Source organism: Notolepis coatsorum (assembly GCF_963971535.1).
Source record: "Notolepis coatsorum genome assembly, chromosome: 4".
Taxonomy (NCBI): domain Eukaryota; kingdom Metazoa; phylum Chordata; class Actinopteri; order Aulopiformes; family Paralepididae; genus Notolepis; species Notolepis coatsorum.
In genome coordinates, this window is record NC_140168.1 from 142,968,543 (window position 1) to 142,982,783 (window position 14,241).

Here is a 14,241-nt window from a genome sequence, read left to right on the forward strand (position 1 = left end):
TGTCTAGAGAGACACGGAAAGACAATAAGGACTGTGGTTTTAGCTGCCATTTCTACCAGCTATTCCCAAAACGTGTGTACTTCAAAAGCATTCATGCAGAAATTATTCTAATCTTCAGTCATTGAGCAATTTCTAAATTCGCATGAACATACAAATGATACTTACTTCCAATTCCAAGTGGCAATAAAAGAGGAAATACTCAAATCAAACATGTAAGTAAATCTAAACTAAAACTGGACCAACTACCCATCAAAAGGCAAAACTAAAATTCCCGCTAGAACATTTCTGTGAATCCTGTCGTTTCCATGTCATCGCGCCTCAATGAAGGACCAAAGCGGCCTCACAGAACTGATGCCGGACACTGACCTGCTTTCCAGCGAAGTTGGACGGGGGCCAAAGCACGAAACCCGAGAGAAGTTCCACGAGTTCAAGGGTCAGAGTTCATCTCGGAGGAGAAGAGGAAGTAGAGCTGCCTCACTGGGAGGACACGTCCAGCCCCCCTGCTCTGGCCTGCCCATACTGTAGGGACGTTAAGAAGCCAAGTACGTTACGAATAAGGTTCCTGGTTCGATTCCTGCTCCTCCCGGTGGCAGCGTGTTGTAGTGTCCTTGAGCAAGACACTTAACCCGCTATGCGTAAACATTTACATCCGCAGACACGCGTAATTATACCGCACGCGTTCCGGTACAAACGTTCACATGTCCTTTAATGTGTGCACGAACGCATACACACACACGCACTACCCCCAAACAGATGTCCTCTCTTAAACTGCTGTGGTGGAAAGTGCAGGGTGTGTGTGTGTGTGTCACACACACACCCCGGATTAGGGCTCAAGGGTGGAATCCGTCGGAGTATCGCGTGACGGAAGCGGGGGTTTCAGCACCAAACGGCTGCTAAGTGATTCATGTCCTCAAGGCCAGCGAAGCGGGCCGCGACCGGCATGAAGCGTGAGCGGCAGGCCCCCGAGACAGACAGAGCCGCTCGCCGTGTCATCAACAGGGAAGCTAACGTGCTTAGAAGACGAGAGGACGTGGGCCCAGGTGAGGCTTGGAGACGTCACGGCGATAGATCAATTTGAAGGCACGAGCGACTGTTTTTTTTTTTTTATTAAACGTATGACACACAAAATGGAGGGGAACAGATGGAGGGAAGGAGGAGAGGAAGAGAGAGAGAGAGGTGGTAGGAGAGAGAGGGTGGACGCTGCCAGAGGAGACTGGAGAGGATGGATGGAAAATCATCTGGGAGGGGTGCCTGATACGGTTTGGGGGGGGGGGGGGGGGGGGAGAGAGAGGTGGAGGGGCTGGTTTTTCCACTGCCAGGGAAAGAACGGCTAAATCAAATTAATTAGCTTCTTCATCTCCAGGCAGCTACTCAGGCATGCTGAACCGACGAAGAGGGAGAGAGAGCGAGGGTGGGAAGGAAGGGGGGAGAATAAGTGTATGAATAAAAGAGGGAGAGAGAGAGAGGGCGAGATATAACGTGGTAGAGGGTTGAATAGCCTGTTGTGTATGTGCAGCGTTCAGGAATACGGGGGGGGGGGGGGGGGCTGCATAATTCTCTGATAAGCGTGAGGGTTGTTTTGCTGGTGCGTGGTGGTGGTGGCAACTGAGCCCTGGCTACGATGTGTGTTGCCGCCAATGGCACTTCGTGTGTGTGTGTGGGGGGGGGGGGGGGGGGGGGGGCGGTGGGCGGCTATGGTACTTCCTGTTTCTAGACGGCCTGTATATTTTCAGTTCGTCATAAACAGTCCCCCCTGCTCTTCTGTATGCTGCTTTAAATAGCAGTACACACTTGAGTTTGAAGCCTTGGGAGGGAGAGAGAGAGAGAGGGAGAGATAAAGAGAGAACGTCTGAAATAGGAAGTAAGCAGTATGGATATGGAGGGCGTACGTGTGTGTGTGCGCGTGCATGAACGTGTGTGTGCACGTGTGTGTGTGTTTGGACCAGTCCAAGGATCGCAGGAATGAGGGAACGGAGGAGCAACAAAGTCCACTCCTCGCTGATGAAAAAGTAAAAAAAACAAAACCACTGTAAACACGATGTTGACATCGGGGAGGGAGGGGGGCAGGGGCGATGGAGGCAGATGGTCGGAGGGGTGTTGGCACTGCACCAGGGGAAACTCAACGGCAGCGCATAAAGAAGCGAGAGAGTGAGTGAAAAAGGAAAGAGCAAGAGTATATATATATATATATATGTATGTGTGTGTGAGAGAGAAGCAGGAGCAACGGTGGGACTATAGGGGGAAGCCATGCAGACGATATGCGGTCTCTCTAAGGCTTCACTGTGCAGGAGAGAGAGGACGGAGGGCACAGAGAGAGAGGGAGGGAGGGGAGACGGGACACAGGGCGTCAGAGGGAATGCAAACAAGGCTGGAGTGGAGCAGAGGAGGGAGGGAGGGAGGGAGAGGAGAGAGCGAGGAGGAGGAACGGCATGCGAACATGTGACAGCGAGGGGAGTCTTTAAGAAAGGGAACACTGCACACGCACAAAATAAAATCTCCATCATAAAACAAAGTGCCTTCATTTTGTGTTAAGTGCTTTTAAATCCTACATCTCCGCGAATAAAAGTGTGTGTGGGGGGGGGGGGGGGGGGGGGGGGGGGGTCGTGAGACTATTCTGCTTCTTTCCGTACAGTTATAAAATATTTTAGCCCAAAACAGAAATCGTTATTTTGAAATAGGTAAAGTGGTCTGCCTTGTTTTAAGGAATATGTTAATTGTTTGGACGAAGAGGAGGAGGAGGAAGAGGGCGCTCAAAACAGAGTTTGAAACATGGGGAGAGGAACCCGACCCCAGAAAAGTTTGAAAAGATAAGAGGAAAGAGGGAAGAGATGATAAAAAGAGACGAGGGGAGCAACACGAGAAAGACAGCCGGGGGAGAGAGGGGAGAGAAAGAGATAGGGAGAGAGAGAGAGGGAGGAGGGAGGAGAGAAAGAGAGATAGGGAGGAGGAAAAAGGGAGAAAGAGAGAGAACGGAGAGGGAGAGAGGAGAAAGGGGGAGAGAGGGAGGAGAGAAAGAGAGATAGGGAGGAGAGGAGAAAGGGAGAGAGGAGAGAAAGAGAGAACTGAGAGCGAGAGAGGAAAAAGGGAGAGGAGGGAGAGAGAGGAGAGGAGAAAGGGAGAGCGAAAGAGGACTCTGGAGCGGCAGCACAGTCCAGGCCAGACTTGGCTGCTCTGCCAGAGCCCAGATTAGTACTAAGCCGATTGCAACGCGAGGTGGGATCAAGAGCAATTAATTTAGCACCCAGATAGTTCCGGGAAGAGGCCACCACGCGCGCAAGAGAGCCTCCGCCGCAAAATGTAGATCTCCTGCAAAAAGTCTGCGGCGTCCTCTGGGGAGGTCAAAGACCACTATTACATTTTTTCTTTTTTTAGATTACAAATGATCTTCTGAGATTTCCTGCAAAAATTAACCGGATGAAGTGATCGTGGTGAGATGATGATGAAGATAAGATAATGTGTACAATTAAATGTGTTATTAAATTAATAAGGAACATCCACTCCACAGTCAGCAAAATAAATGACCTGGAAATGAATCATCATTTATATAGAATTGTTATCCAAAGCGCTTTACAATTTATTCCTCACATTTTACCCCTTCATTCACACACCGACGGCGGAGGCAACCATACAAGGTGCCAGCCTGCTCATTGGGAGCAATTAGGGCCAGGGGTTAAGTGTCTTGCTCTCAAAGTGATCTTTCTTTATTGTGTAAAAACCTTCAGAATGTTACCTTTCAAAAGAAACCAGACTCATGCATGTGCTATAAGTATAAAGTCTATTAAATAGCTAATTACTTTGGGTATGCAATCGTCAGATTTTATGTTTTTATTTTTTTACTAGCCCCATTTTTGCCCGATGCTTCAGTGGTTAATAGCATAGCTTGACTTGTGTACTTAATAGCGTAGCTCGACTTGTGTACTTAATAGCATAGCTTGACTTGTGTACTTAATAGCGTAGCTTGACTTGTGTACTTTTTCGATTGCTTAACACTTTAATCGCCGGAAACGCCGAAACTCGTCATTGCCCGCCATGCTCATTCTGCCGAAGACGCCGTAACACGTCTTTGATATCAATATTTAAAAAATCTGTGATCGAAATCATATTTCTCCCCCGGGGACCTGAGATATACTGCTGAGCTCCACTCAACTCTCTAACGGTTCAAGAGCGCCATCTGGTGGCCGATCGGCAGATCGCCCAACAGGAAGTCATAGGGATGAAGTGGTGCTCACCCATATTTCATATTTCACCCAGTTTTTATACATAATCAGATTGTTTTTAGTAATACTGTGCATGAGCATTACACTAGAGGTTCCAGTAGTGGGCAGCTTGAATTGCCAGGTCCTAGAACCAGCGCTCTGGGGAGATCTTTTATTTTTAGAGCATTAACTCTGTGGAATGGCCTGCCTCGGAACCTCTGCTGCATTTACAGTAGATTCACTTTTAAAAAGAATCTTAAATTGTTTTTAAATTGTTTTTAACACTGTAAAGTGGTTTTTTGTTTTTGTTTTACACTAATGTAATTTTAGCTATATTAATTGTTACAGTAGGTTCATTATGCATTGTGTGTACTGACTTTTAATAATTTAGTTTTTTTGCAATGGTGATTGTTTTTGTGTTTTTTTTGTGTGTGGACCCCAGGAAGACTAGCTGGTTGCTATCGCACCAGCTAATGGGGATCCCTAATAAAATCAAATCAAATCATATTTCGTCCGGGCACTCGCTATCATTAGCAGGACTCCATCTTGACACAGTGAACACCGATCGGTGCAAATAACTCGACAAACATGATTTGGACGTATATACTATTATACAACCTGGAAATGGATCGGGTATTTATACATCCCATAATAGGAATATCTCTGCTCCACGCTCATCGCCCAACGGCGCGAGGAAGATACGGTAAGATCCAGCCTTATTTTCCAACGTGTTCTTTACTAACTGCTCTGATGATCATATCACCCACACTAGATGAATGATATAACGTTGCCCACGGAATTATAAACGACCCCCCGCCCATCATCAGATCATACGTAGTAACTCCTAGAAGCACATCCAGTTGACATTTTTTTTTATCTCGCACAGATTCCTACCAAACTGTATTTGATCATCAATATAATGCATTTAGGGCTATAAATCAAGTTCTGGAGAAAGCTGCAGAAAACGATAAAAACATACTTATACTTTAGACCGTATTTTAGTATGAATATGTGAATGAAAAAGTATAACGTTGCTACACCCTGAACAATAGATATAGGACATTGAATGGGCCATAATAATGTCAATTTAGCAATACAATTTAAAAAGTTATAGCCCTGCAAAGAAGGGGAACTTCTCCATAGACAAATAGAGATGGCGAGGGATGGTAAATTATGAATTTAACCATGGCGATCAAAGTGTTAAGCACAATTTTGAAAACAGGGCCCGATGTTTCAAAACACTACACACAATTAGCACAACCACACACACAATTATCAGAACACCTCAGATCCTTTGCTAAATGAAACACTCTTGTAAAAACTATACACTAATTTATAAACAAAACTAGTGCTGTCAATAGATTAAAAAAAATTAACTAATTAATCTCACAATTTTCTGTAATTAATCTAGATTAAAAATAGCATTTTTCTATTTAAGACCGAAGCTTGTAACAGATATTTACTTGAGTAAAATCATGGAATTAATGTAAAATCAACACAAAGAAAGTATATTTAGATTCAAAGACTATTTTAATAGCTTTCTTTGAATAGTTTCTCTCCTGTGTGAAATACAAATGTTCAACAAAACCATCAACATTGACTCAGCTAGACCTCTTTCTTATATCCGCGGTGCTAAGATTTAAGATTTTTCACTCCATAGATTAATCTAGATTAATTTATTTTAATGCTTTAAATAATTTATTTAGGATTAATTTTGACAGCCCTAAAAAACAAATTTTGTTACCATATGAAACACACTTTCATATTACTTAATTCAGTTTGCAGTTGAACCAATTACACACTGTTGTGCTTAAGATGCAAACTACACATAGGCCTACCTCTGTAGAGTCATCAGTGTTTATACACCCTGCTGCTTTGCACGTTTTCAAGATACCGGTATTCCTTTATTGATCCCCTTGGAGAAATTCGGGCATCCTATCAGAATGGGGGAGGGGATGGTAAAGGTATGGGCAGGGTAATAGTAGAAAGACATTTGATTTGAATATAAAAATACGAGAAGAAATAAACGTAAAAGTGTAAACAATATAATTAACTCTGAATGAAAGGGGAAAGAAATTAAAGGAAAGACGGGAGAAGGATGAAGGTATGTGGCAGCGATCAACGTCCAAAACAAATAAACTGAAGGAACAGGACATTCCCTCGGTGGACAGAAAGGCATGGTTTGGACGGTCTGTCCAAATGGTCTCGCAGAACCTCTCTTACCCAATGGCACGCACTTGCATTGTTACAAAACAACATCCTAGTACATAACCGTAGGCGAAAGTCTAACCTAGAGAGCGGCTTCCAAGCGCTGCTCCTGTGATCTCGGAGCGGTCGGTCTTGATTTGTGAACTGTGTAGGCTGGAAACAAAAGAGCCCACACTCTCCTGGTGATTTCATCATCGAGAATCTTGGAGCCCCTCCAGTGATCATGAACAGGAGAACCGGCTCGGTGGACATAGCGGCGCCCAAAGTTATATATTACAGGAATGATTATTAAGGGGCACATTTCCTGGTTCACACGCCCATTTAGGACGGGCCCACGTCGGGCTCCGAATCGCCATCGGCGGGGTGCAGGTTCTGTGTCTTTAATGAGCTCAAGTTTGAAAGCCTCGTTTTAGGTTGTTTGTCTGTAGTGACTTACAAGTGCAAGAGATCAAGGCTTTGGGAGAGATACTCACACATTATTAGGAATGATAGGTGAATTCCGTCTTACTGTAAATCGTTTTTTGCTTCAACTACAGGCTATGAATTTAGACACGAGGTCAGATTACACTGCGTCCACTGTTCATGTGCCATAAAAGGTCTAAATGTCGCTCGTTTCCCTGTAATAACCTCGGGACGACTTCAGTAGAAACTCAACCTAGGCTTCTTGGTCGTGAGTCAGATGGGAGATGAATAGCCTGCATTTCTTTTTTTAGTGCTTGTGCTACACAGCACCCCCTCTCCCTCTCTTCTCCAGAAAAACAGCTCACTGCCAGGCCAACTGACATCACCAGAAAAGAGCTCCGCCTGGATGAGTGAATCTTCACCTCCTTCCCACGAATGAAACCCTCTGCGAGGAGAGTAAACAACAATACACACACACGCCACCGGGAGGGCAATGAAAGTGATAGAAAACATGTGAATCTAAGAATCAACAGGAACGGTCTGGATAAACATCCTACAAAGAACACTAGGTAATGTTAAAACTATGCAAGTAATGTACAGCGCTAAAGCAAAGTTACTCCCAGATGGGGTGCAAAGTTTTTTTTCAATACATGAAAGAAAATATGATTTGAGAGATATGTGTAAATTTACTGTTCAAAAAGCTAAGAAAGGGATTCAAAGGAGGTGTATTTCTATTATTGGGGTTAACTTGTGGAACAATGCTGATATACAGTTAAGAATGAGTAATTCGCTTTTGGTTTTTAAGAAAATGGTTTGTAAAGCTATTTTTGAAAACTACAAAGGTGAATAATACAGTTTTTTGATATTTTCTTTTAGAATACTGTTTGAGTCTTAATATTTTTTTGTATCCACTTTTTTCTATTTTTCTCCCATCCCAATTTACCCGCTGAGCCAATTCTCCCCTCCCGTCTTGAACGTTGCTCGCATATGCCCCCCACTGGCCGGTTGTAGGGAGGATAGAAGCCTTGCATCACGTGTCCCCTCCGATACACGAGCAGGCAGCCTGTCACATCTTTTCACCTGCCAGCGCGGACTCTCATTGGCGAGGTGTAACGTGTGGGAGGCTCACACTACCCCCGCCATTTCCTGTCTCTGCTGTGCAGGCGTCCCCAACCGACCTGTAGGAGTCGCTGTCCACAACGTCCAGATTACCACCCATCGACTTCCACCCGCTAACTCTGCCAATTGAGTTAGTATGACGACTGGCACAAGCCGGAGGCAACGCCGACAGCCGGAGTCGAACCCGGTGTCTCTTGCGTTGGTGACGAGCACAATGTCCGCTGCGCCACCCAGCCGCAGAGTCTTAATTTTTGTTAAGAATATAGGACAGGCATATATAAGCATTATGCTTCAGTCTGTCCCTTTTCAGTCACTGTAAAATCAAATATTGTTAAATGGTGTATATTGTAGTGTGAGATGATGACTGAATAAACTACTACTACTACTACTTGATCTCTGTGATTCCTGCGCGGCTTTGATGTTTGTGACGGCGCTGACGTCCGCGCGCCAGTTCACTTTCCCTCGAGTCGGTGCCCCAACTGCACGAGACTATACGAGACAACGTGCAAAGCAGCAGGGTTTCGTGCAAAATTGTGACAGGGTGTATAAACACTGATGACTCTACAGAGGTAGGCATATGGGTAGTTTGCATCTTAAAATGGTGCAATAAAACTATATATAAATGGTGCAATAAAACTATATCTCTCATATAAACTATATAGTTTTCAAATAGTCAAGTGAATGTAGGCCTGTTGCTTCTGGATTCAAGAAAGCATTGCAGTCACCTTTTATCTGTGACATGTATTTGTGTTTTGTGTTTTTTAATTAGTGACTCATGATTTTATCCAAATTTTTCTTTTCTTTTATTCTAATTTTTATCTGGTTTCACTGTTTTTTAACTGCTGTCTGTTGTTGTTGTCATTTATTTCTGATTTTGTTTTGTTGTTTTTTATATAAGCTGTAGTGCATTCGTGCTGTGAAGGGTACTATATAAATAAAAGTCATTCATTCATTCATTTGCAAAACTACACTGAAATATTTCAAGACCTGTTGCAAGAGCTTTGGGCCCAGAAAAATTGTCAGATAGCGGTTCCAATCATAAACAGTGTCAGTCATACTGATCTGGGATTTCTTTACCGTATAATATTGATTGATAATGGCAGGTGATTTGACTAGTGGAAACACATTTATACGAGATTCATGATTATAGAGCATGTTAACAGTTCACCAAAGACTAAACAGATGGAAATCCAGAGTTAGAGGACAAGTTCACTTTTGACTAATACAGGCCATCATTTCAGATTGCTTTAGTATGAAGAAACATTGCACGGTGCTGCATCCACACTACAATACACAGTCCAGTGGGGAAAGTGTTTACATATCATTTTGTCTTAATATGTTCTACTCTGGAAATGGTGCAAACCGTACATCAAATCAAAAGTTATGCGTGTAACTGGGCAACTTGGGTAGCACACAAGGCCTAGGAAACTCCTGTTTGATACATAATACAAGAGCCATGAGGCCTGCAGTGCTAAAATACACTGCCGCCCTTTGTGCGATAGAGGGAGCAGCGCTTTGTGGAATCCACTTCCGTGTTGAAAATGTGATTGTGCAATTTCATTGCAAACGCCTGTCATACTCTATACAACCACATGAGGGAGCCACCTGGCCAATAATGACTCCTTTGTATGACGGTATGATCATCACATCGTATGGTACATGGTGACCAAATGAATGAGAGGCCTTGCATGGAATGCTTGTGTAGTTCTCTTTCTTCCAGTATGGCTGCCAGTAACCATTGGTAACCACTTTCAAAAGAAAATGCCTAATTTCTATGCAACGTTGAGCAGGTGAAACACTGAAAAAGTACATGTTAAATTCTGTCGCCCCATTAAATTCTGTCGCCCCATTAAAAACGAAAAAGAAGAAAACTAGAGCCTCGCCCTGGTTAAACTATAATACGGTCAACGAAGAAAAAAGGAAATGTCGTGCAGCGGAGCGAAAATGGAGAAAAACAAAAACCACCATATGCTGTGATATATACAAAGATGCTTTAACTGCTTATAATAAAACCATCCGCTTAGCAAGGAAAGATTACTTCTCTAAAATCATTACAGAAAATGCTGGAAACTCCAGAATCCTCTTTTCCACTATTAATGTACTACTCAACACTGCCCCTACACCTCCTCAGTCATCAACGGTTAAGTGTGAAGAACTTGCACTATTCTTTAACAACAAAATAACCTTGATCAGGGCCAGCATTACTCATGATGGAAATAAAGTTGATTGCGGCAAACCGTGCAATGTAACCATGAGAAGTTTCACATGCATCACATTAGATGTACTCTGCAAAACTGTCTCAGAATGTAACTCCTCCACCTCAGACATTGACCCTATACCTACAGCTTTCTTCAAACGGGTATTTAATAGTGTTTCAAGCCCTGTGCTAGATATCATAAACACTTCCCTTAGGACTGGTATTTTCCCGGATGCCTTTAAAACAGCAGTTGTAAAGCCATTACTAAAAAAACCTAACTTGGATAGTAATGAAATGGCAAATTATCGTCCAATATCCAACCTACCATTCATTAGTAAAGTACTTGAAAAGATAGTTTCAGTTCAAATAAATTCCTTTCTTGAAGAAAACAACATCTTAGAAGAATTTCAGTCAGGATTCAGAAAATATCATAGCACTGAAACTGCCCTCACCAAAATAATCAGTGACCTCAGACTAAACTCTGACGAGAATAAGATCTCCATCCTTATCCTGTTAGATCTCAGTGCAGCATTTGATACAATCGATCACAATATTCTAATCGATCGTCTTGAAAACCATGTCGGTTTCTCAGACCATGTGCTGGGCTGGTTTAAAACATACATCAGAGGGAGGAAATTCTATGTTAAACTAGGAGATCACATGTCTGATATATACGACAACAACTATGGAGTTGCACAAGGGAGTTGCTTAGGTCCTTTACTCTTCTCCCTTTACATGTTACCGCTGGGTGATATCATCAGAGAACATAATGTAGATTTCCATAGCTATGCGGATGATACACAACTGTACATATCTGCTGAACCAAATGATACAGCGATTAGCTCCATTACAGACTGCTTACTGGCAATAAATAAATGGATGAGTAAGAACTTCCTGAAACTAAACGAGAACAAAACTGAAATTCTAATTATCGGCTCCAAAACTAAAAAAGAAACATTAATAAAGAACCTGGGGGGACTAACCCCTTGGATCAAATCTGAGGTCACTAGTCTTGGGGTTATCATAGATTCAGAACTGAACTTCAATTCTCATATTAGCAAAGTGACGAAAACATCGTTCTTCCATCTCAGAAATATAGCAAAAGTACGACCATTTATTAATCAGAACGATGCTGAGAAGCTAATTCATGCATTCATATCTAGCCGGTTAGACTACTGTAATGCACTTTTCACAGGTCTCCCTAAGAAAACCACAGAGAGGCTTCAGCTAATCCAAAACTCTGCAGCCCGACTGCTAACTAGAACCAAAAGGAGAGAGCACATTAGTCCAGTCCTAGCCGCTTTACACTGGCTTCCTGTAACATTTAGAATTGACTTTAAGGTCCTTCTCCTTACATACAAAGCTCTAAATGGACAGGGACCTAGCTACATCGCCAACACTCTAATAAATTACACACCAGCAAGAACACTGCGATCATCAGCTGCTGGACTACTAGAGGCTCCCAGAAGCAGTCAAAAGAGGATCGGTAATGCAGCCTTTATCAACTATGCCCCAAAACTACATGCCAGCTGGACCGGCTACCTTCCCCACTCCTCCAGACCATAGCACCAGACATCCTCCCATTCCTAACTGCAACCATCAACTCCTCACTCAACTCGGGGGTGGTCCCCACCTCCCTAAAACAAGCCAGAGTCACGCCCCTCATAAAAAAACCATCCCTGAACCCTACCGTCATAGGCAACTACCGTCCTGTCTCTCTTCTCTCCTTCCTTTCTAAAACACTTGAACGTGCTGTATCCAACCAACTTACTGCTTATCTCTTACAGAATGACCTCCTAGACCCTAATCAGTCAGGCTTCAGAACTGGTCACTCCACAGAGACAGCCCTCATTGCGGTCACAGAGGCACTTCACTTAGCAAAAGCGAAAGGCCTCTCCTCTGTCCTGATTCTCCTAGATCTATCTGCAGCCTTCGACACAGTCAACCACCAGATCCTCCTCGCGGCCCTCGCAGGAATGGGAGTGGCTGGCTCTGCGCTGACATGGTTGTCATCATACCTCAATGACCGCTCCTACCAAGTGTCATGGAGAGGGACCCTGTCGGCCACCCGCCCCCTGCGGACGGGTGTCCCCCAGGGCTCGGTTTTAGGACCCCTTCTCTTCTCCCTCTACACTAAATCACTGGGTAACATTATCACGTCTCATGGCTTCTCCTACCACTGTTATGCCGACGATACTCAACTCTTCCTCTCCTTCCCTCCCTCAGATATCCACGTCTCTGAGCGGATCTCGGCCTGTCTGTCCGACATCTCCGCCTGGATGACGACCAACCACCTCAAACTGAACCTAAGCAAAACAGAATTGCTCCACCTGCCGGCCAAATCCTCCCCCCTGACCGACCTTTCCATCACAGTCGAGAATGCAGCTGTGACCGCGTCCCCGACCGCCAAGAACCTTGGTGTTGTCCTCGACGACCAGTTGAACTTCTCTGCTCACATCGCAGCGACAACCAGAACCTGCCGATTCCTCCTGAGCAACGTCAGAAGGATCCGCCCCTTCCTGACAAAAGAATCCACCCAACTCCTCGTCCAATCAACAGTCATCTCCCGCCTCGACTACTGCAACGCACTGCTCGCTGGCCTCCCGGCCACTGCCACTAAGCCTCTTCAACTCATTCAGAACGCAGCGGCCCGCCTGATCTCAAACCTACCGAAGTCGGCCCATGTCACCCCACTTCTTAGGGACCTGCACTGGCTCCCCATTGCTGCACGAATTCGCTTCAAGGCCCTCGACCTAGCATACCGTGCGGCAAAGGGAACTGCTCCCGCCTACCTCCGGTCAATGGTCTCTAACTACACACCCTCAAGACCCCTACGCTCTGCTTCTTCTGGCCGCCTCAGACCTACTCCTATCCAAGCTCCGGGAGGGTCATCAAAGAGAAGTCGCCTATTCTCAGTCCTTGCCCCACAATGGTGGAATGAACTACCCACCCCAGTTAGGACAGCCGAAACACGTCCAATCTTTCGCCGTCGACTAAAGACGCACTTCTTCAACCATTATCTGAATTAAAAAAAAATAAAATAAAAAAATCTAACCCTAACTAACCATACTGTCATGCACTTGTCCTAATAAACTAACCTACACTGTAGCACTCAACACTTTGGCGAACATTGTTACTCAGCTGATAGAGTTGTGCCCTTCCTGATGGCCTGTCGTACAGAACTTGTAAGTCGCTTTGGATAAAAGCGTCAGCTAAATGACTAAATGTAAATGTAAACTATGGAACAAACTACCCCAAAACATCAGGGAAGCCAACTCGCTAGACATCTTTAAAAGACAGCTTAAAACCTATCTCTTTGCTCAGGCATTTCACTGATAGATATCTGCTACCACCTAGTGGCAAGAGGAAACATCAGGGATATCCTGACACAACTTGTATTTATTCTTACCCTGCCTACTCTTTTACACTGCCTATCAAATTCATGTGTCGGTTATTGCACTTTTTACTTCTTACTGATGACTATTTTTAAACTGAATCATTTTAAACTATTCTTATTATTTGCTAGATCCAAATGTGAAACACTGATTATTTATGACTATTTTTTAAACTGAATCATTTTATTCTTATTATTTGCTAGATCCAAATGTGAAACACTGTGATTATTTGTTCATGAATTACAGGAGTATTACTGAATAGAGAGCCTATTAGGATGCTAGATCCTAATGTGAAACACTGTGATTTGCCATATCTTGCTATGCTCGCTCATGCCTGTATTTTTTATGTCCGTTCTATTTTATAATTTTTTGACTATTTTTAAACTGAATCATTTTAAACTATTTTTACTATTTGTGTTACTGAAAACTGTAAGCGGAGAGCCTATTGGGATGCTAGATCCTAATGTGAAACACTGTGATTCTACCTGTCTATCTTTTTATGCTCGCTTATGCCTGTATTTTTTGCTGTTGTGAAGCACTTTGAACTGCAACCTCTGTATGAAAAGTGCTATACAAATAAAGTTATTATTATTATTATTATGTTTGACGGCATAGTTGCTGGAGAGCTAACGGCTGAGAACTTGGTGAATGAATGAATGAAAACTTTATTTAACAGATTGCAGAATGGGTACAATACAGTACGGCTCAATACACACAATTGTTA